This window comes from Hibiscus syriacus, unplaced genomic scaffold (assembly GCF_006381635.1).
Source record: "Hibiscus syriacus cultivar Baekdansim isolate YM2019G1 unplaced genomic scaffold, ASM638163v2 tig00111136_pilon, whole genome shotgun sequence".
In the NCBI taxonomy this organism is placed as follows: Eukaryota; Viridiplantae; Streptophyta; class Magnoliopsida; order Malvales; family Malvaceae; genus Hibiscus; species Hibiscus syriacus.
Genome location: NW_024062993.1, coordinates 35,337 through 57,497, shown reverse-complemented (window position 1 = coordinate 57,497; position 22,161 = coordinate 35,337). Strand labels below are relative to the sequence as shown.

General features: G+C 31.7%; 1 pseudogene; it reads right to left on the bottom strand.

Moving 5' to 3' along the window:
• Positions 1-1,489: 1,489 nt before the first annotated feature.
• On the bottom strand, positions 1,490-17,632 carry LOC120154614 (annotated as a pseudogene).
• Positions 17,633-22,161: the final 4,529 nt, after the last annotated feature.

The following is a 22,161-nucleotide window of genomic DNA, read 5'->3' as shown; positions in this document are numbered from 1 at the left end:
ATCATTAAATTTTGAGCACCATAAACTGGGGTTGAAAAACTTAGTGGATTACTACCCGCTACTGACCCAACTTCACTACTTCTAGGTTCAACAACATACAATGTAACATCATCTTGCGAAACACTAATGTAAGCAATGAATCGTTCAACATCTTCATTGTCGGTTAACAAATAAACTTTACCTTTTCTCTGATAAGATAGCCTAAATCCACTTAAGGGCTCTAAATTCAATTTATTTGCAACACGTAACATTAGAGTTTCATAGTTAACTTTTTTAATGATAGTTTTAGTTAAAGATTCATAGGTAAAGGCATATATTGTAAAACTCCATGAACATTCTCCCATGACCCTCCAAAACACAAATCTATCCAAACATGATCAACATTAGATGATTTCATTATTGTAAATTAATTTACTAAACAAACGAGCTGCGAAACTAAAACCTGTTGTCGGATGGGGAAGGATGTCGTTGGATATAGGAACGGATGTCGCCGGAGAGAGTGATAGATGGAGATGGAATGAGTTGTGATTTAGGGATTTAGGTTATGAGTTGCTTCTGCTGCGTAGTTATATACCCAAAACATTTGTGTTGCAAAACTAAAACCTGTTGCGAATTTGAAATTCAGTGTTGCGACAGTCAGAATCGCGATGCGATAGTCATAATCGCATTGCGATTTACATATTCGCATTGCGAATTCGGAAAATCGCAACGCGAATTTGGAAAATCGCAATGCGATAGTCAGAATCGCGTTGCGAATCTGGAAACTGATTTGCGATACCGGAGATCGCGTTGCGAATTATCGATCGCATTGCGATTTAGTTGGTCATTTTGGCAAATCCAAAAAAAGTTGTTAAAATCGTATATTATAAGGTATTTTTGGTCACTGAAGTTATTTTCTCATTATTTTATTGTGATGAGTATATCGTCTCTAAATACAATTTGATAAAATTATATCTAAAAAATAAATCAACTAAAATACAGGTAATGTTAAAACATAAAAATCTAATAGTTCATAACTATAATAGTTCAGTACTCCATACCAAAGTCCACTCTTCAATATTTTTCTGTAAAAATAGCAATAAGTGAAAAAAATAAAATAATTAATATAAAAGTTCTAATTTTTACGAGATTAAAATAACATAGTAGAAATAGTAACCAGAACCTACTCTCATTTAGCCATCATCAAAGCATTTAAATGAATAAATACAAACTACATCCTACACTTCACATGGTTCAGTTCATCTATGTTTTCACTTTTATAGTTTACTGCAATTTTTACAATTAACTTCAACTAGATATCATATAGGGTACGTCAGATTCATATATCAACGAGAGTACTATTTGATCTAATATTTTAGTGTAAATTATAAACAATCAAAAATACATTTTACACCCTCATCCATTCACATATCGAATTAACGCGACATTCATCCATTTAGTTGTTAGAAGAAAAAAAATGAGTTATAAGAAGTAAAAGGGACAGAAACATTTACCAGAAAACAAAGTTCGCACTGATGGTATACATGTGAATTCTGTAATCACATCTTTGAAATAAAATCCAGGAGCCCCCCATCATCCGCATATCTTGCTCCATGGCATGATGCACCGAACCTGCATTTAGGAGTAGTAATGCTTAATCTGAAAAATGTTTGATTCATTAAGTGAAAGATGCAAACAGAATAGTTAGAGATGACGGAAGCAAAGATCATATACCCTAATTGACATCAAGTTGAATCAACTACGACCCTTTTTAGACCGTTATGTAATATTCCGGTGGTTGCCGCTAGGACGTCGTAGTTCCCGTAAAAGTGATAACAATCAAAGCCGCATATGGCTATTCAAGAAAGGAGATCACCTTGTTATCATGAAAACTCTGGTTGTCACCATAGTAGCTGCATGAATCAAGGAGGATACTAGAATGAGTTCCCCCATAGCATCGAGTGGCAAGTAAAATACAAATAAGAGTTCTTGCATTCAATCTCATATTGCAAGAAATCCAAGAATTTCAGGGGAACCATCACAAGCAAAAATGGTATAGAAAAATCTACTGTTTGAAAGAGAGTAAAATTGACATGCGGCTAACAGTCATGCTAACATTAACCCATGATCTCCACATTCCATATTTAAAATAGTTTTTTATGGATAAATTGAAAAATAAAAGCAGGAACTGCTCCGATGTTTAAAAATAGGATAATTTCACGTTTATCCTTTTTTAAGATATTATTTTATCCTTTATTTATAATTTTAAAAATATAATTAATAAAAAAATATTTTAGATAATATAATCCTAATTCTATAATTTTTTAAAATTTTATTTTAATTATAATTTATTTAAAATATTTACCTTTATCTCTTTTTTTCAAAATATTATATCCTATTTCTTTATAATTTTAAAAATATAGTTAATAAAATTAAAATATATTATGAGATAATATGTTCTTAATAACATTAATTCATAATTTAGAATTCATTCTAACAACAATTCATCGTCTTAAAAATAACTGATAATTATATAATAATTTTTAGATAATTTTCTTTTAATTATAATTTATTTTTAAAATATTGACATTATGTTAGTCAAATATTTTTTTTAGAAAAAATATTTTCTTATCCTACTTTTTTTAATTTGAAAAATATAATTAATAAAATTAAAATATTTATACATATATATTAATAAATTGATTATAATTTTAAAGAATTCAAATTTTAGAGTTAGTTATGAATTCACAAATAGATTACGAATTCAATATTTATTTATCATTTTATCGCTTTACATTCAATATAAACTACCACAAGAAATAAGATCTTAAGTGATCATTTAATTGTAACATTGACGAATTTCATCACAAAAAATAAATTACTTGTGACTAAGAAATATGTCACTATTGATGAAAATAAATCATAATTATTCATTTTAAAAGTGACAAAACTAATTTTTATTACAAATAATCTAATTTTTGTGACGAATTTCATCAATGTCATAATTAAATAGTTACTAAAGATCCTATTTCTTGTAGTATCTTTCAGATTTGTCTCTAGTGAGTGTAATAAAGTGACTGATGGTATGACTAAACTTGCATGAACCTGCCTTTTGGCTTCGATTTCTTCCAAGTCTCGCCTGCTGAGATTCAACCTCTATGAAGACCTCCCGTCGACAGATACTGGAGCTTCTGGAAGCTGGCGTTTAGCTTAGTTCACTGCTATCTCTATCTTGTGACTAAAAAAAAGATTAGTATTTATTTTTATCCCTAACCGACTGTTAAAATTTCAAATAAGTTTTTAAACAATAATTTTGTATCTAATTTACTCAAAATCTTTCTGATTTCTATTTTTTCAAATATCCAACCAACTTCACTAAGATTAGCATCGTTTGTGTTTATCCATCAAATTAGCCAAATCAGTAACAATTTCCACAAGAGACAACATATAAAGCCCCAGCTCAAGCAAGAATAACAAACGGAAACTTCATTGATCTACCAAAGAAGATAACCAATAACAGTTGAAGATGCTCTTCTTACCTATACTTTATCCATAAGTCGTGTGTTTTGTTTTGTTTTTTGTTTTTTTTTTTTTTGTCTTAATGTTAAAACCAAACATTAATACCCGATTTAATCAGCAATTTTGTGTTTCACATCACAAAAGAAGTTTACTCCGAAAGCAAAAATAAGCATTGGGCAGATGTGAATCAAAAACATCATACAATAGGTGGTCAAAAGAGGAAATCTTAGCGAAACCATTATCAAAAGACTCGAGCATTCAGGTAGGTGTGAATGAAAAGCATCATGCAGTAGGTGGTCAAGCCGGCGACAGAGAAAGGCATCATACTTCAAGTTGTTCGACGATGAAGACGCGATATGTTTCTTTCCGAACACCACAGTTGTTGATTGATTCTCGATCACACAAAATCGAAATCGAAAAATCAGAAAGAAACCCAGAATTCTCCTTTCTGTGCAAAATCCTTTTCGAAAAAAACGGAAAGAAACCTAGATTCTTTATCTAAAAATGAAAGGAAATAATTTACACTAAAATGTAAATTAAAAACCTATGGGGTAAGGTTTTTTTTTAGAAAGTCGCTAGTTTTATTAAAAATAGAAATATTTAAAATTACAATGAGAATTTACAAACAGAACTGTAAACCTAAAATATAATTATAACATTTTTTTATTACCAGACAAAAATTAGCCACCTAGATCACACAATGATCAAATGAGGAAATGTTAAAAACCTAACCAAAAACTCGAATAAAATAAAGATACAAATAAATCTGATTGCATCGATAAACGAACCACAAAAGGGGATGAAACTACTGAAAGACCACCGACAAATAGCAAATCACAGTTAAACGACGTGAGAAAACTATCCGCGAACGCAAAACGTGTATCCAAATCAATCTGAGGGTCCAAAGCAGAGAAGAGCATCATGATAACAAATAAGCGTCATATTGATTAGTCGTGACGATGTCAAATTCAATCCTGAGAAAAAAGATAAACAAAAACAACGGCAAAAAATCGTAAGCTACCAAAAGGCAGAGAAAAACATGCCACAAAGACAAAGATAAACGTGTCATAAAATCAGAGAACATGTCACAAAGATCTTATTTAAAAAATTAAAAAATAAAGAAAAAAATATAACCGACGGACGGCAACCAACATTAAATTCAGTGACGCCGTTGGTTAAACAAAATTAAAGAAGAAAAAACTAAACTGATCAATCAAATTGACACAAGTTGTAAAGAATAAAAAAAAAAAAAGAGAAGAGGAGGAAAAAACAGATAGGATTTTTTACAAATAAAAATAACTTTGGGGTAAGTTAAATATAAAATTGTTGTTCAAGGATTTACTTAATATCTTAACAGTAGTTTAGTAATAAAATTAAATATTATTATTTTTAAAATATTGTCACGTCATCAATTTAATAGAGATGACAATAGAGTGATCATTTTATTACAAGCCGATTACTTAAGTGACCAATTTATTATTTTTTAAATTTTAGTAAAAATAAAAACTTACTCAAATATTAATTATTATTGGTATAGTTTATCCATTTTTTATGTATTATAATTGCTTATGTATACAATGAGCTTCTGCCTGGCCTTAATTATACATATGGAAGAACCAATTCTAAAATGGCCCACCCATGATGTTCAATGCATTATTGAGTACCCACCCCACATATAGATTATAGACAAGACAACCACATTTTTCTTGGGTTTTCCTCGTCTTTTTTTAGTCTGTCTTAAGCTGATACTTGTGTACCATCCTTTTTTTTGATATTTTTAATTGTAAATGAAAAAGGTGCATACAATCTAAAAATATTTAATTATTTTTTGAAAGAACAAATATTTAATTAAGTTTAAACAAATAGATAGGAAATTAATTAATAAGTAATTTATTATTAATTTAGTTTAATGAGTTTTGTAATATATATTGCTAGTGATAAATGGGTTATGTATTGTTGATGGTTCACCTATTCTGTTTTGGATGAAAAAAAATCATTATCAGTGCAAAGACAGTCATTGGACGGTCTTGTACTCTTGAAGAGGTGAAGACATAATGGAAAATATGTGGGTAAATGAAAAACTCGACGATGGTGATTCAACCAAAGAATTAGAAACAGAGCACTCTCTCAGTTGTAGTTTAGATGTATAATAGAGATCCTATTTAATGGTCTCAAACATAAGATCATTATAATTATTAATAGGTTAATTGACTAAACAGAGTTGATTGTCATATCTTTGATTTAACTCTGATAGATCATGTGAGTCTGTCAGAGATCTTATCTATGTATTACAGCTGGTTCAGAGGACATGACATTTTTAAACGCTAAGATAAATAAAAAGAACTTTACAAAATCTTTTCTGACAATGAGCTAACAGTTTTCAAAAATGTCTTCCAAAAATATAACAATATATAAACTTACGATTATCTCATATTTTTAAGGTGATGCTTAATCTTGAAGTCAAACCTTAAATATTTTTCTCTTTAAAAATTATAATAAATATATATATGTTTTGAGTTTAATAAAAATAAATTATTTTAAAAGAATACACACTATCTGAATTGATTGTTTATGTTTTTGTCTCCTCAAAACTTGTAGTTTGTTATTCTTAGCTATAAAAAGTAATCAATCAAAACATGCTTAGGATTGTTTGATGAGCCATAAATAAAATGGAATTTAAAGAACAACTGAACATGAGTCAAATTTATTTTAAAAACTCCAAAAAAATAATTATTTAAAGAAATAGGGTCTTCTAGAGATTATTTGAAAGAATAACCTCCAAATCGTCCACATCGGACGACCTAGCGGTCTGCAAATTGCGTGTTAGATCCTCGCACCCTCCAATACGCGAGATACATCTGACGTGGGTGCACTTTCCAGGTAATCCAATAAAACAATTGGATAAAATGACATCGTGCATTGTGAAGCACGAGGTAGCTTTTATGATCTAAAATATTACGAGATTTATAGGGGACCTCGTGGCCTTCAAAGCGCGAGGTTCTTTCGGATTCCGTATAACTACCTAATTTGAAACGTAGAAACAAAATTATATTATAATAAATAAATATAATAATAATTATTAATAATATTAATTATTAATTATTAATTATAATAAATAATTAAAATATAATAATATATAAATATAGTAATTAAAATAGAAATTTTATAAAAACTAATTAAAATATATTTTATAAATTTTGAAATAATAAATTATATTGTAATAAATAAATATAATAATAATAATAATTAATAATAATATTAATTACTAAATGTAATAAATTATTAAAATATAATAATATAGTAATATTGTAATTAAAATATATATTTTATAAAAAATAATTATAATATATTTTATAAATTTTGAAATAATGAAAAATTATAATATAATAAATAAATATAATAATAATAATAACTAATAATATTAATTATTAAATATAATAAATAATTAAAATATAATAATATATAAATATAGTAATTAAAATAGATATTTTATAAAAATAATTATTATATATTTTGAAAATTTTGAAATTTGAATTTGAATTAAAGCAATATCGCGTCTTATAAAACGAAAGGTACTGGGAATTCCGCGTGTTTTCAGTACCTCGCGTTTTGCAGGACGCGAGTTGCATTTAAAATCATGCTTCCCCGTGTACGAGAAGGGCTATAAATTGGGCCCTCCACTCCTTTTCATCACCACATCAATCCTTTTCATATATTCAAATATTTAATGATTTTATATCATGGCCAATTAATTAATATTATTTCGATTTTTTACTATTTATTTATTTTTTAATTTAGTTAATTTGTTTTGGTATTTAAATATTTTTTTTAATATTTATATTTCATAAGGATATGAATGTGTATTAGAGTGTCATATAAATCATGTGACACTGCCCGATGCAGATATTATTGAGTACTTACATTTAGCGGGTTTCGGATATAACAGTAGTATAACTGGTGACGGTGTGAAGTTGCATCTTCCACTTGTCAATGCGTTGGTGGAAAGATGGATACCGGAGATGCACACGTTTCATTAATCGTGTGGGGAGGCAACTATTAAGTTGCAATATGTTGCATTTCATCTGGGTTGCCTATTGATGGAGTAGTTATTACTAGTGTTATCGGTGCCCCTAGAAAGGTATGTGAGATATTGCTCGGAATTGATCCGCCTGATGATACACGCAATGGTGGAAAAATAAAAAATTAAATTTTTGGATGAAAATTTTACGAAACTACCCCATAACGCAGAGCATGAAGTTAAAGAGGTAAATATAAATGTTTTTATCTATGAATATTTATTAATATTTAAACTTATTTATTTAATTTTTTTAGAAATTAAACAGTTATATTATTTTATTAATTTTTGTATGTGATTTGCTCGTGCGTATATACTACGAGTTATTGTGAGATTTTAATGCCAGAAAAATCCCGAAATAAGATGTATCTGATGTGGTTGATTCACTTGCAAAATTTGAGTGATTTAATAAATATAAGTTGGGAGTCGACACTTTTGGCATTTTTGTTCGGGTAACTTAGTAGAGTCATAGATATGACGAAAAGTGTCATTTGAATAATTGAGTTAATCGATCGATGGAATCGGCCAAGAGGGGGTGAATTGGCAATTAAAATTTTGGTGGAAGCTTTTGCAGAAAATTGAAAGTAATTGCACATCGATTTAGAGTGGTTCGACTTTCTCAACCAAAGTCTACGTCCACTACCTTAGCTATCCACACTAAGGATTTTCCAACAAATTCACTAATTTGTTCTTTCTTTTGAGGCCAAAAAGATAACCTTACAACTCCCTCAAGAATATACCCCAATTCTTGAGAACACTCTTTCTCAAAGAGAAGATTACAAATTTACAAACTTACAAGGAAATCCTCACATGGTAGATTGTTTGCACAATTCTAGAACAAAGAAAAGAACACTAAAAAATGAATACAATTGAGTACAAGTAGTGTTCTTGAAAGCAAAATAAATATTGAATGAAAAATAGGCTTGAAATGCTCAAACTTGAGGTTTGATGTTTTCTCTTTGATTCTCTCTTAATTCTTGATTCTTGTTATTTCTTGTTTTTTATCAATGGCTTCTAAGCTTGTTTAAATACTCCTTCAATTGATAAAACAGTTGGGAGATTCTGGTGCATCGATGCATAAGCCTAGTACATCGGTACACTATGTGTAAAATTCAAATATTTCGACCGTTTGACCCTCAGTGCATCGGTGCACTAAGAGTGCATCGATGCATGAAGTGCATTCGATGTATCAAACAAGCCCGAGTGCATCGATGCATCAAATGCATTCGATGTTTTCATAAAAACCTGAGTGCATCGATGCATGGTATGTGCATCGATGCATATAATGCATTTGATGTTTAATTTATTCAATGGTGCATCGATGCATGGATTGGTGTATCGGTACACTCTTTTGAAAAATTGATTTTAGGCTCGTTTTTAGTTCGAAATACTATGAAAATTGTTTCAAAAATATTTTAAGATTAAAACACAATTTTACACTTAAGTAAGGATTGAAATTGATCTTTGAAAGACTTGAAGTAATATTTTGATATTCGAGTAATTAAATCGAATATACTTAGAAAATCATTTGTAAAATCTTAAAATTCATTTATACTTAATTTTTTATATCGAAACATCAAAATGTTTTCAACAATCTCCCCCTTTTTGATATAACAAAACATTTTAGTAATTTTAAGATTTTCTAAATTTTTTGAAAAATATTACTCCCCCTTACTTTAACACTTCTCCCCCTTTTTGTTAAATAAAAAAGACTCTAAAACGTTTTGAACAAGGTTTTTGAAAAACATAGCCAATTGATTATTAATAAATATAGCTTAAGCTGCTAAGATCAAAGATCAAGAGAAAGGTTAGCCATTAGTTTTCATAAACAATATTCATAAACATGTAATGGATAATTGGTCATATATGTCTAATGATGCAAAAATAAGTTTTAATATCAAAAAGAAAATTTAAACCAAATATATATATATTAAGATTTAATATCCAAAACAACCAAAACATTAATCCAAACATTCAATTATCCAAAATAAACAATCCAGAAACATCAAAATATATATCAATCCAATTTTTAAATCCTAATGGGCAAGGTTTCAAAAAATTATTTGAAAATAATTTTTGAAAAATCATAATATGTATGGTTTTCATGAAAAACAACATAATTGAGTCAAAAACATCAAAATAAATCAAAAGATTTTCGATTTTTTTATTTTGAATTTCAAAGAAAATTTTGAAATATTGTGTGTTTTTGACGAAATTTGTTGTAAAATCTTGTTTCTAATCACCAAACGATCAATGTTCGATATAATGTTCATCCTAGAACTAATCTAAACTAGTTCTAAAATCAAAATATGATAAAATAGAGGTTTTTAGAAAAAAACCTTGAAAATTTCGGATTGATGAGAATGAGAAGTTGTTTTGCACGATTTAATGATGTTAGCAGGATATGAAGATGAAAAGCTTGAAGCTTCCGACTATTTTTCGTTGATTTTGAGTAAAAACAGAATTTAGAGAGGGAGAGAGGCGAATGGCTGGAGAGGGTTTAGTTTTAGGGTTTGAAACAAATAAAAAAATAAGCCTTTTAAACCCAAAACCCGACGGATGCATTGATGCATGGCTTTGTGCATCGATGCACATTCAAGGAGTGCATCTTCATGATGTATCGATGCACATACAAAGGATGCATCGATGCACCTTCATAGTGTATCGATGCATTATGCACAAAAATGTCAAAAATCCGTTTTAAACACTTAAAATGCTAAATAATTTAGCTCTAGTGGTATTAGCAACTCGTATATTGAAAATTAATCATGTTTAATCAATCAATTTTATCCTTAAACTACATTTGAGCATATAATTAATTTTCACCAAAGATCATAAACTCCCCTAACTAAAAGCAAAGAATGCAATAAAAAACTATTATTAATATAAGCATTTTTCATTTATTCTTAAAAGTGCTAAAATTAATTTAAACACTAAGTGAAGATAGGTCAGTTAAACCTAGTTCTCTTCTAAGTGTCCAAAATCTTTCTTTGTCTAAAGGTTTTGTAAAAATGTCTGCTAATTGGTGCAAAGTATCAACAAATTCTAGAACTACATCTTCCTTAGCGATTAGTCTCTAATGAAGTGATGTCTAATTTCAATATACTTAGTTCTAGAGTGTTGGATAGGATTTTTAGTGAGACAAATAGCACTAGTATTGTCACACTTGATAGGAATGGTACCTACTTCAATTCCATAATCAAAAAGTTGTCGTTTCATCCATAAAACTTGTGCTTAACAACTACCGGCTGAAATGTATTCCGCTTCAGTTGTAGATAATGCCACACAATTTTGTTTCTTTGAAAACCAAGAAATCAACATATTTCCAAGGAATTGGAAAGTACCGGAGGTGTTTTTCCTATCTAATTTGCATCCTCCATAATCCGCATCAGAGAAGGCATGCAAGCTAAAGCTAGAATCTCTAGGATACCAAAGTCCTAAACTAGAAGTGTCCTTAAGGTATCTAAAGATTCTCTTAATATCTAGTAAATGTGATTCCTTAGGACATGATTGAAATCTGGCACACAAGCAAACACTAAACATAATGTCCGGTCTACTTACGGTTAAATAAAGCAAAGAGCCAATCATTGACCTATATAATTTAACATCCACACATTTACCTCCTTCATCTATGTCAAGCTTTGTTGATGAGCTCATTGGAGTGTTATGAGATTTCCCATTTTCCAGTCCAAACTTCTTGAGCATATCTTTGACGTACTTAGCTTGATTGATGAAGATGCCATCTTTTCTTTGCTTGATTTGGAGTCCCAAGAAAAATGAGAGCTCCCCCATCATGCTCATCTCGAATTCACTTTGCATTAGCTTAGAAAATTCTTGGCAAAGAACATCATTAGTAGAACCAAATATTATATCATCAACATAAATTTGAACTACTAATAAATCATTACCTTTATTCTTTAAAAACAATGTAGTGTCAACCTTCCCTTTTGAAAAACCTTTTTCGATTAAAAAATTTGACAATCTTTCATACCAAGCTCTAGGAGCTTGTTTTAAACCATAAAGAGCTTTTGTCAATTTAAGAACATGAGTTGGAAATTTTGAATCTTCAAAACCAGGAGGTTGTTCCACATACACTTCTTTTTTTATAAAATCATTTAAAAATGCACTTTTAACATCCATTTGATATAATTTGAATTCATTGAAACATGAAAATGCTATTAACATTCTAATTACTTCCATCCTAGCTACGGGAGCGTATGTTTCATCATAGTCTATGCCCTCTTCTTGAGTATACCCTTGAGCAACAAGTCTAGACTTGTTTCTCACTATATTACCACTTTCATCAAGCTTATTCCTAAATACCCATCTAGTACCTACAGTAGATTTATTACTAGGCCTTTCAACTAATGTCCATACTTTACTTCTCTCAAATTGATTTAACTCTTCTTGTATAGCCATAATCCAATGTTCATCATTTAATGCTTCTTTAATATTTTTAGGCTCTATGCATGAGGTAAATGCAAAATAATTACAAATATTTCTAAGAGAATATCGAGTTGTTACCCCTTTGGATGAATCACCTATTATTTCACCATCCTTGACATAGTTGTATTCCCTTGGGTAAGAGACTTCCCTTTCTTCAATGGTTGGATTCTCGAGAGGATCTTGAGTTTTCTAATCTTTCGTTTCTTCCTTTGATGATGGTTCTCCAACGTCATGTCAAATGTCATTTATATTTATAATGCCTATATCATCATTCACACAATAATCCTTCCTCGAAAGGGGATTATCATCGAAAACAACATGTATAGACTCTTCTACAACTAAAGTTATTTTATTAAATACTCGATAAGCTTTAGAATTTAAGGAATAACCCAGAAAAATTCCTTCATCACTTTTAGCATCAAATTTGCTAAGATTGTCCTTACCGTTGTTTAAAACAAAACATTTACATCCAAAAGGATTAAAATAGCTAATGTTAGGCTTTTATTTTTGAAAATTTCATATGGAGTTTTCTTTAAAATTGGCCTAATCATTACTTGATTTACAATATAACAAGCGGTATTTATGGCTTCCGCCCAAAAATATTTTGGCAAATTATTTTCACAAAGCATGGTTCTAGCCATTTCTTCTAAAGTTTGATTTTTCCTCTCAACAACTCCATTTTGTTGAGGGGTTCTAGGTGCTGAAAAATTATGGATAATACCATTAGAATTGTAAAACTCAGTAAATCCAAGATTTTCAAATTCAGTGTCATGATCACTTCTAACACTAGTGATAGAGTAACCTTTTTCGTTTTGGATTATTTTTGAAAATGTGATAAAATGTTCTAATGCTTCATCTTTAGCACTTAAAAATAGAACCCAAGTATATCTATAATAGTCTTCTACCAAGACAAATGCATATTGTTTTCCACCCAAGCTAGTAGTTCTAGTTGGCCCAAAAAGATCTATATGGATCAATTATAATACTTTACTAGTTGATACATCATTAATAGATTTAAAAGAAACTCACTTTTGTTTTCCTTTAGCACAAGCATCATAGATTTTATCATTATCAAATTTTAGTTTAGGCAACCCTCTTACTAAATCTCCTTGAATTAGCCGTTGCAAAACACTCATACTAGTATGTCCTAGTCTCTTATGCCATAATCAACTATTATGCTCATCCTTAGCAACTAGGCATAAATTAGTCATATCTATATAATCTAAATGCACCATTGCAAATGTTTCCTATTCTATGACCAACAAGAATAATTCGATTAGATACAAAGTCAATAACTTTACAACCATTAGTTTCAAATATGACATTGAATCCCTCATCACAAAATTGACTAATACTCAAAAGATTATGCTTTAATCCATTCACATATAAAACATTCTTAATTTTTATGGAAGAGGTATTACCTATAGTACTTATGCCTTCAATGTAACCTTTTGAATCATCACCAAAAGTCACTTCTCCTCCATTTTTGGCGTTAAACTCTATGAACCGGCTTTTTTCTCCGGTCATGTGTCTTGAGCATCCACTATCAAGGTACCATGAGTTTGAATTTGTTTCCAGTGCCTTGTAGCAATGCTCCTTTTCCTACAAACATAGATTAATTTCTAATTTTTGGTACCCAAATTCTTTTGGGTCCATATTCATTAGTTTCCAAAATCCTAGTCCCCTTAGGTATCCATTTGTGTAGGATATCCTTATCTTTAGTAGTAATGAGTCCTTTAAGAACCCATATACTTCTAACGATTTTTCCATTAGAGGTTCTTCGGGGACCTCTATGATTGTAGTTTTTAAAACTTTTTCTAACAAAGTTGGTTTTTGAATTTTCTCCTTTTTTAAAACGTTTTGTTCCAACTTTATCAAAAGAAGTTTTAAGATCATCAATTTTCTTTTGATTATCATCATTGACCTTTAAAAGTAAATTTTGCAAATCCGAATTTTTCTTTTCAAACTCTTCTAGTTTGATTTGCAAATCATTGATTTTACTTTCAAGATCATTGTTGGTCTTGGATATGAGATTGTTTTCATTTTTCAATTTCGAAATATTATTTTTATATTTTAAAAACAATTTCTCATAATCCGAAGCCAACCTAGTATATTCTTCTAATAACTCATCATAAGATAAATCATCTAAATAAAATGAGTTAGAGGTTACCTTAGAATCTTCCCCGAATGCCATTAAGCACAAGTTTGCTACTTCTTGTTCTTCTTCATCGGAACCTTCTTCATCGCTCCATGTAGTCACATGAGCCTTGTGCTTATTCTTTGATTGACCATTTCTCTTCAATTGTGGGCAATCATATTTGACATGCCCCAGATTTTTGCATTCATAGCAAATGATTGGGTTCTTCTCTTTTGGTTCATTTTTTAAGCCTTCATTTCGTTTGAATTTTCTTCCTCGGTAAGGTCTCATCATTTTTCTGAACCGTTTGGCAAACAATGCCATTTCCTCTTCATCGTCATCTTCATCCGAATCACTCTCATCTTTTGTGGATTTGAGAGCAACTCCAATGTTTTTCTTCTTCTCCTTATCCTTTGGTGTCTGGTCAATCTTATCGAGGTCCACCTCATCTTCAAGCATCATTTCATGAGTGATGAGGAAATCGATTAGCTCTTCAACAGTTAAGGATTTTAGGTTCTTAGCCTCGATGATTGTCGTCTTCTTTGATTGCCACGATTTTGGAAGTGAGTAAACTAACTTCCTCACAAGCTTTTCATTTGAAATGATCTCTTCATATGATTTGAGACCATTGATAATCGTTGAAAATCTATCCATCATAGCTTTGATGTCTTCATTTGGTTTCATCCTGAAATTTTCATAGCTATGTGTTAAAAGACTAATTTTTGATTCTTTTACCTCGTCGGTGCCTTCATGAGTGACTTGTAGTTTATCCTATATTTCTTTGGCGGTTGTACAAGATGAAACTCTTCCATATTCATCAGGTCCAAGAGCACAAAATGGCTTTGGAGTTGAGCTGGAACATTCTCGTCTCTCCTTCACTCCACAATCTTGGATGAGTGAGAGGCTTGATATATCTGTCTTCTACAACATTCTATGCTTCCATGTCACTTTCTTGAATGAAATACATCATCATATTCTTCCAATAGGCATAGTTAGCTCCATTGAAGAAATGAGGCTTGTTGATGGGCATCGAATCGAGACTGGAGTCAAAGTTTGAAGTGGAGGCCATTGATAACTTGATTATCGATGTAACTCTTCCCGAATCAACTTAGGAGGCGATTAAACCTGCAAATGAATGAGGCTCTGATACCAATTGTTGAGTTAATCGATCGATGGAATCAGCCAAGAGGGGTGAATTGGCAATTAAAATTTTGGTGGAAGCTTTTGCAAAAAATTGTAATTACACAGCGATTTAGAGTGGTTCGACTTTCTCAACCAAAATCTACGTCCACTACCTTAACTATCCACACTAAGGATTTTCCAACAAATTCACTAATTTGTTCTTTCTTTTGAGGCAAAAAAAATAACCTTGCAACTCCCTCAAGAATATACCCTAATTCTTGATAACACTCTTTCTCAAAGAGAATATTACAAAATTGCAAACTTACAAGGAAATCCTCACAAGGTAGATTGTTTGTACAATTCTAGAACAAAGAAAAAAACACTAAAAATGAATACAATTAAGTACAAGTAGTGTTCTTGAAAGCAAAATGAATATTGAATGAAAAATAGGCTTGAAATGCTCAAACTTGAGGTTTGATGCTTTCTCTTTGATTCTCTCTTAATTCTTGATTCTTGTTGTTTCTTGTTTTTGATCAATGGATTTTAAGCTTGTTTAAATACTCCTTCAATTGATTCTGAACGTTGGGGATGATTAGTGGAGTCAATAGAGTCGTTTAAGTGTGAAAACAATTAATAAAACAGTTGGGAGCGTCTGGTGCATCGATGCATAAGCCTAGTACATCGGTTCACTATATGTAAAATTCAAATATTTCGACCGTTGGACCCTTAGTACATCGGTGCACTACGAGTGCATCGATGCATGAAGTGCATTCGATGTTTCAAACAAGCTCGAGTGCTTCGATGCATGGCTTGTGCATCGATGCATCAAATGCATTCGATGTTTTCATAAAAACCTGAGTGCATCGATGCATAGCATGAGCATCGATGCATATAATGCATTCGATGTTCAATTTATTCAATGGTGCATCGATGCATGGATTGGTGCATCGGTACACTCTTTTGAAAAATTGATTTTAGGCTCGATTTTTGTTCGAAATACTTTGTGAAAATTGTTTCAAAAATATTTTAAGATTAAAACACAATTTTACACTTAAGTAAGAATTGAAATTGATCTTTGAAAGACTTGAAGTACTATTTTGATATTTGAGTAATTAAATCGAATATACTTAGAAAATTATTTGTAAAATCTTAAAATTCATTTATACTTAATTTGTTATATCGAAACATCAAAATGTTTTTAACAAGTGTGTTTATTGTTGTTGCAGTCGTGGGCCTGGATATGAATGTCATTTTTATGCTCAATCCTTAAAACACATGTTCCATATGAATTTTTGTTAATTAAGAGGTAAAAAAATAATTTTTATCTATTTTTTATAATATTACTAACAACAATACAATTCTAATGTATTAATGATAGTTGGACTAATAAAACATGTCACGCACACTTACCAACACATCAACGAGACTTCAGACTATTGATCGATAAGTTTGGACATCAGGTAATAAAATATTTTTCTTCGACTTTTATCTTATAATTTTAAAATTATTTAATTTAATTAAGGTTTTTAGCCAACAAAGTTATGTAATTTTAATTATATAGTTCCTGTCAACGCCTTACTGCGATGCTGCTATTGTCGACTGTATATCGCATGAGATTTTGGTGACTAATGTGTCCATGTACATCGTGTCGGTCTCGCTGATCTTGTATGAGATAGTCGAGTGGCATCCTATCGAGCGCATTCTTCGACAGTTTAATTTTGTTCAACCGATTTCACCACATCCACCTTGCTTGGATGAGTTGCATCAATTGATGCAACAAGGGAATACGAAAATTAATTGGGCAGACTATAATGTAGTGTATTTGAACGAGTAGGTCTAAAGATTCGAGAGGACGCCCATGACTCAACCCATATTCGACCACAGCGTGACATACAATTATATGTGGTGGTACGAGTTATATAGGATGTCACATATATTGACCGATGTGGAGCAAACGCGAGAATTATATGTTCCTCCACAGAGAAGAAGAAAACAACAAGGTGCATCCTCCTCATCGGCAACAACACATGGACCTCCTCAGACACCGTTAACACACCCTATCCCTATCTTCACCCACTCGACTCAATCAACATTTCAACAAATAGGACAGTTCTAGGAAGGTTTTCTCACCGACTTCTTTGACCAGTTGAATTCACCACTGACACAATTGGCAGCTAACTTTAGATCCGGTATTACTGAGCAAACACCATCACAGAGCATATTCTACATCGATCTCTATTCCAATGCTAGTGGTGGATCGATTCCATATACAACTAACGGTCCGAATAATGATGATATTGTTGAAGAGGAAGAGTAACCGCAATTACGTCTACGTCAGACTCGTCATCCACCATGATGCGGAACTGGTGGACATATGCATTATTAGTTATTCTTTATTTTGTTCTTCAAAACTGAAATATTTGTACAAAACTATTTTATTTTGAGTTAATGAAAATATTTCCTGTTATGCGAACTATTTTATTATTTTGTACTAAATTATTTTATTTTGAGTTAATTAACTACTGACGTTTATCGAACAATTTTTAGTTATGAAAACTATTTTTCATTAGTCGATTCATCTTGGGAGTTATTTTTCTAATAAATTAATAAAAATAGGTTTCAGTGAAATTCGCACCCTACAACCCATGCTATCTATTGTACGTTAGCAGAACCACGTATCTTGCAAAATGTGAGATAACAGGATCTCGTACCCTACAACACCTGAACTATTTGAAATGCACATCTTGCAACCCGTTAGGTTATTTAACAATAAATAAACAACAGTTCAGTATTACCGGGCAACAACTTAGCTAAAATGTCGATGAGAGAAAGCTTTACTACTTTCGTATATTACGATGGCGAAATGATCGGTGATGCATCTCTCGATGTCGTGTTTCAGTCCGCCCATACTGTTATAATAATGATACCAACAAAGTTAATGTATAACAAGTTGATAAAGAAAGTGAAGAAAAATGTCCCATATGATCGCGGTACAAGATTGTTACCCTTGAAGTATCGGTTATCGACGTCATTAGAACCGTTAACGTACACAATATACACTGTTAAGGACAATGATGATGTGAAAATGATGGTCAGCGCTCATTTACAATATTCATTTGGAGGGCTGATGGAGTTGTATGCATTATTTTCAGATGCTGATGATGGCACCAGTGTGCCAAGTTTGAGATGAGCTGAGTTTGACTTTCTTCCAACTGTTAATAGTCTGATGGTAAATTTGAGAAACAACTTCAATTTTTAAAGCACACACGGTACACATAACGATTTTGGTGCATCATGATCTTCGATGCCAGTGCATTCTTGCGTTGCTAGATTCGAGTTTGATTTGAACATGCCACTAACATAACAATCCACGTTTAACCCATTCGATGATTTCTCAGCTGGACGATATTCAAAGTATATCCCTGCTACATATGACTTCTCAACACATATGGGGAGACATTCTTTTTCTGGTATGTGTGATATTGATATTGGGGAACCTGTTCGTGAGTGGTATCGTGATCAATGAACACTTGCAGCAGCGACTAACTTTGATTTAAACGAGGCTGAACTATTCCGCTTTGTGGGGATCATTCTAACGAAGAACCAATAAGGAAGTATGGCCCCGATGGTGGTGAGTTAGGCCCCTTCTATGAAGAATCAGAAGACCTTGACATGCCACCATAAGCAGAAAACAACAAAGAATACAATGTGGCTACAACAATTACACATGTTGCAACACCTATTTCTTATTACCAGCCACCATTGTACTTTACAACAATTAATATGAAAACATTAAATGCTCTAGAAATTTCTCAATTCTCACACATTGAGCAATACAATCAACGTAGTGATAGTGATTTCTATGTTGGAATGGTTTCTAGGTTAATATAATGTTTTAATTTTGTATTATTTATTTTGATTTGTTTATTGGTAAGTTGACAATTTTATTTACTCTTTTTACGAATGACTTTTAGGACCAAAGAACAAGTTGTGGTTGTAATCAATAACTACAATATATGTCGCTCAGTCACGTCAACTGTGAAAAAAACTAAAACAGATAAGTACATCACTGAATGTCTCCACAAGAAGCAGAGATGTAATTGGAGGGTTCGTGTATCACGATTGAAGACGATGAACAATCTTTGAAAAGTTACAAAATACGTCCAACCACATACATGCACCGTCAACATCCTAAATCAAGATCATCGTAAATTGGGTGTACACATGCTTTCTGAAGCCTTCATTCTACTGCTCAAAGCAATTCCATGTGTTACGATTGTGGCTTGTATTACTTCAGTTACATCGCTATACGGGTACACAGTTGACTACCACAAAGCATGTTATGCAATGTATCAGGCCCAACAAAAAATTTTCAGCCAATGGGAGGAATCATACAATGAATTGCGGCCATGGATTAAATTGATGCAAAAACACATTACGGGAACAATTGTGAAATTGGAAATAGTCTCAGTGAACGAGAATGATCATATTGTACAAGGTGTCTGCCAATTATACTGGCTCTTTTGGACTTTTCCGCAATGCATTAATATATTCTGACACTGTAAGTCGATTGTTCAAATCGACGACACTTGGTTATATGGTCTATACACTCAAATAATGTAATTGTCAATTGCACAAGACGACAATAGAAAAACTATTCCTATCGCCTTTGCAATTGTCGAAAAAGAAGATATCGACTCTTGGTAATTCTTTCTTACAAACTTACAAACATATCTTCTATCACATGTGATGTAGGATATAGATGATGAGATTTGTCTTATTTCTGACAGAGGCGCTGGTATCAAATACGCACTCCGTTGTATGAGCCTGTCTTGTCAACCCCCCAATATTTATCACTGGTGTTGTTTATAACATATTACCGTAAACTATTTACAGAAGTTTAAGAGTCAAGATGACCGTCTGATGGTGCTTCGAATGGATACGTCTCTCACCCTTTTCGGTTTATCATATCTTTACAAAAAAATATTTCAAATTTTTTTTCACTTTTTATTGATAGGTTACACATAGTCTACACGTGAGTTTGAGGACATGATGCAGGAACATCGACACATGAATTATGAGTGCTTCAACTACCTTGGTAGAAATGGATTCGATCATTTGATGAGGGTAGACGGTATGGTCACATGACAACGAACTTGGTTAAGGCAATAAATTCATCACTAAAAGGAGTATGTCATTTGCCTATCACGTCTGTTGTCAAAGCGACATACTATCGACTGGCAACCCTTTTTGCAACCTTGGGAAGACAAGCAGTTGATTGGATGGCATGTGGCCACCAAATCCACCCAGACCTCATCAGAAAATTGCAAACATTTCAGCAACATTACAACGCGATAGGTGTCATATGTTTCTCTCACGAAATGTCATTATTCGGTGTATCAGAATTTGCGTGGCCATTGGAAGGTATACAACACAACACGTATGTGGTTAATTTACGAGAAAAAAACATGCGAGTGTGGATTCTTCCAAACTTTCAAATACTCATGTGCGCCTACCATTGTTGCTGCTACTTCTGTCCAGATATCCTACATGAGATTCGTTGATCGGGTTTACTTAGTTGAAACTATATTCAATGTTTATGAATATGAGTTCATTCCCATTGAAAATGAATGTGATCCAGATGATGCTGATGATGAACCTACAATACGGCTAAATTATGCACTACGATGAAAAAAATTGGTCGTCCACGGTCAACCCAGATTTTTTTTACGAGGATTTGGTCAAACATCAAGAAAGAACCGGGCAACCGAAATTATGCTCTATATGTAGGAATCTCAGACACACGAAGAACAAATGTTCCCATCGCTTAGGCCTACGTATCAATTAAATGGGCTTTTTGCATTATTTATTTTTTTAATTAACAACACATATTTCTTAGTTTTCAATTTCTTTTCATTTCTTTAAGCACCAAATCATGCATTCCAACATTTTTCAACACGATTTTTACCCCATTAAAATATCTCGTTTGTGGCCAAATTAGCCTTAACATAAATATAAGTTGCAATATTATATCTCTAAGCATATAAATTTTGAAACCACTCATATTTACAAGCTGGAAATAACATTTTAATATGTCTATCAAACCATTTTTTCTTCCTTCACAAAACCATGATTTCTAACATTTTTCAACGTCGTTTTTACCCCTCTTAAAATGTCTTATATATGATGATATTATAATCATCTTAAAGCTAAATTACAACACTACGTGTTTATAATTAAAAAATCAATTTCCCTCCTGGAAATAATTTTGTAACAAGGCTATGGATACTAAAGGGGGTTAGGGAATCCGAAAAAACCTCTTATTTTGCAGGCCGTGAGGTCCCCTATAAATCTATTGATATTTTGAATCATAAAGGTTGCATTGCGCTTTGCAATACGCGAGATCATTTTATCCAATTTTTTTATTTGGTTTACTTGAAAAGTGCGCCCACGTCGGACGTATCTCACGTGTTGGAGGGTGCGAGGACTTAACACACGGTTTGCATGCCGCGAGGTCGTCCTATGCAGATGATTTGAGGGATATTCTTTCAAATAATCTTTAAAGGGTCATATTTATTTAAATAATTATTTATTTAGAGTTTTTAAAATAAATTTTCCACAGGTGGGATTATCAAATAAAATTGCATGGAATTGTCAATTTCATTATTGCAGTACTCCATGAATTCAATTACAATTAATTCAAAGAGGTTTTTTATGTAGGCAAAAATAATAAACATATTCGTACTAAAAAAATTTCCTTTTTTCTAATTAAATAAAACATTTAATTAGATAGAAAACAGTGAAAGAATCTTTAAATTCAGTAAAAGTACACACTTGTAATTGTGGTTAAAAAAACAAGAGATGTGAAGGTTCTCAATGGTAC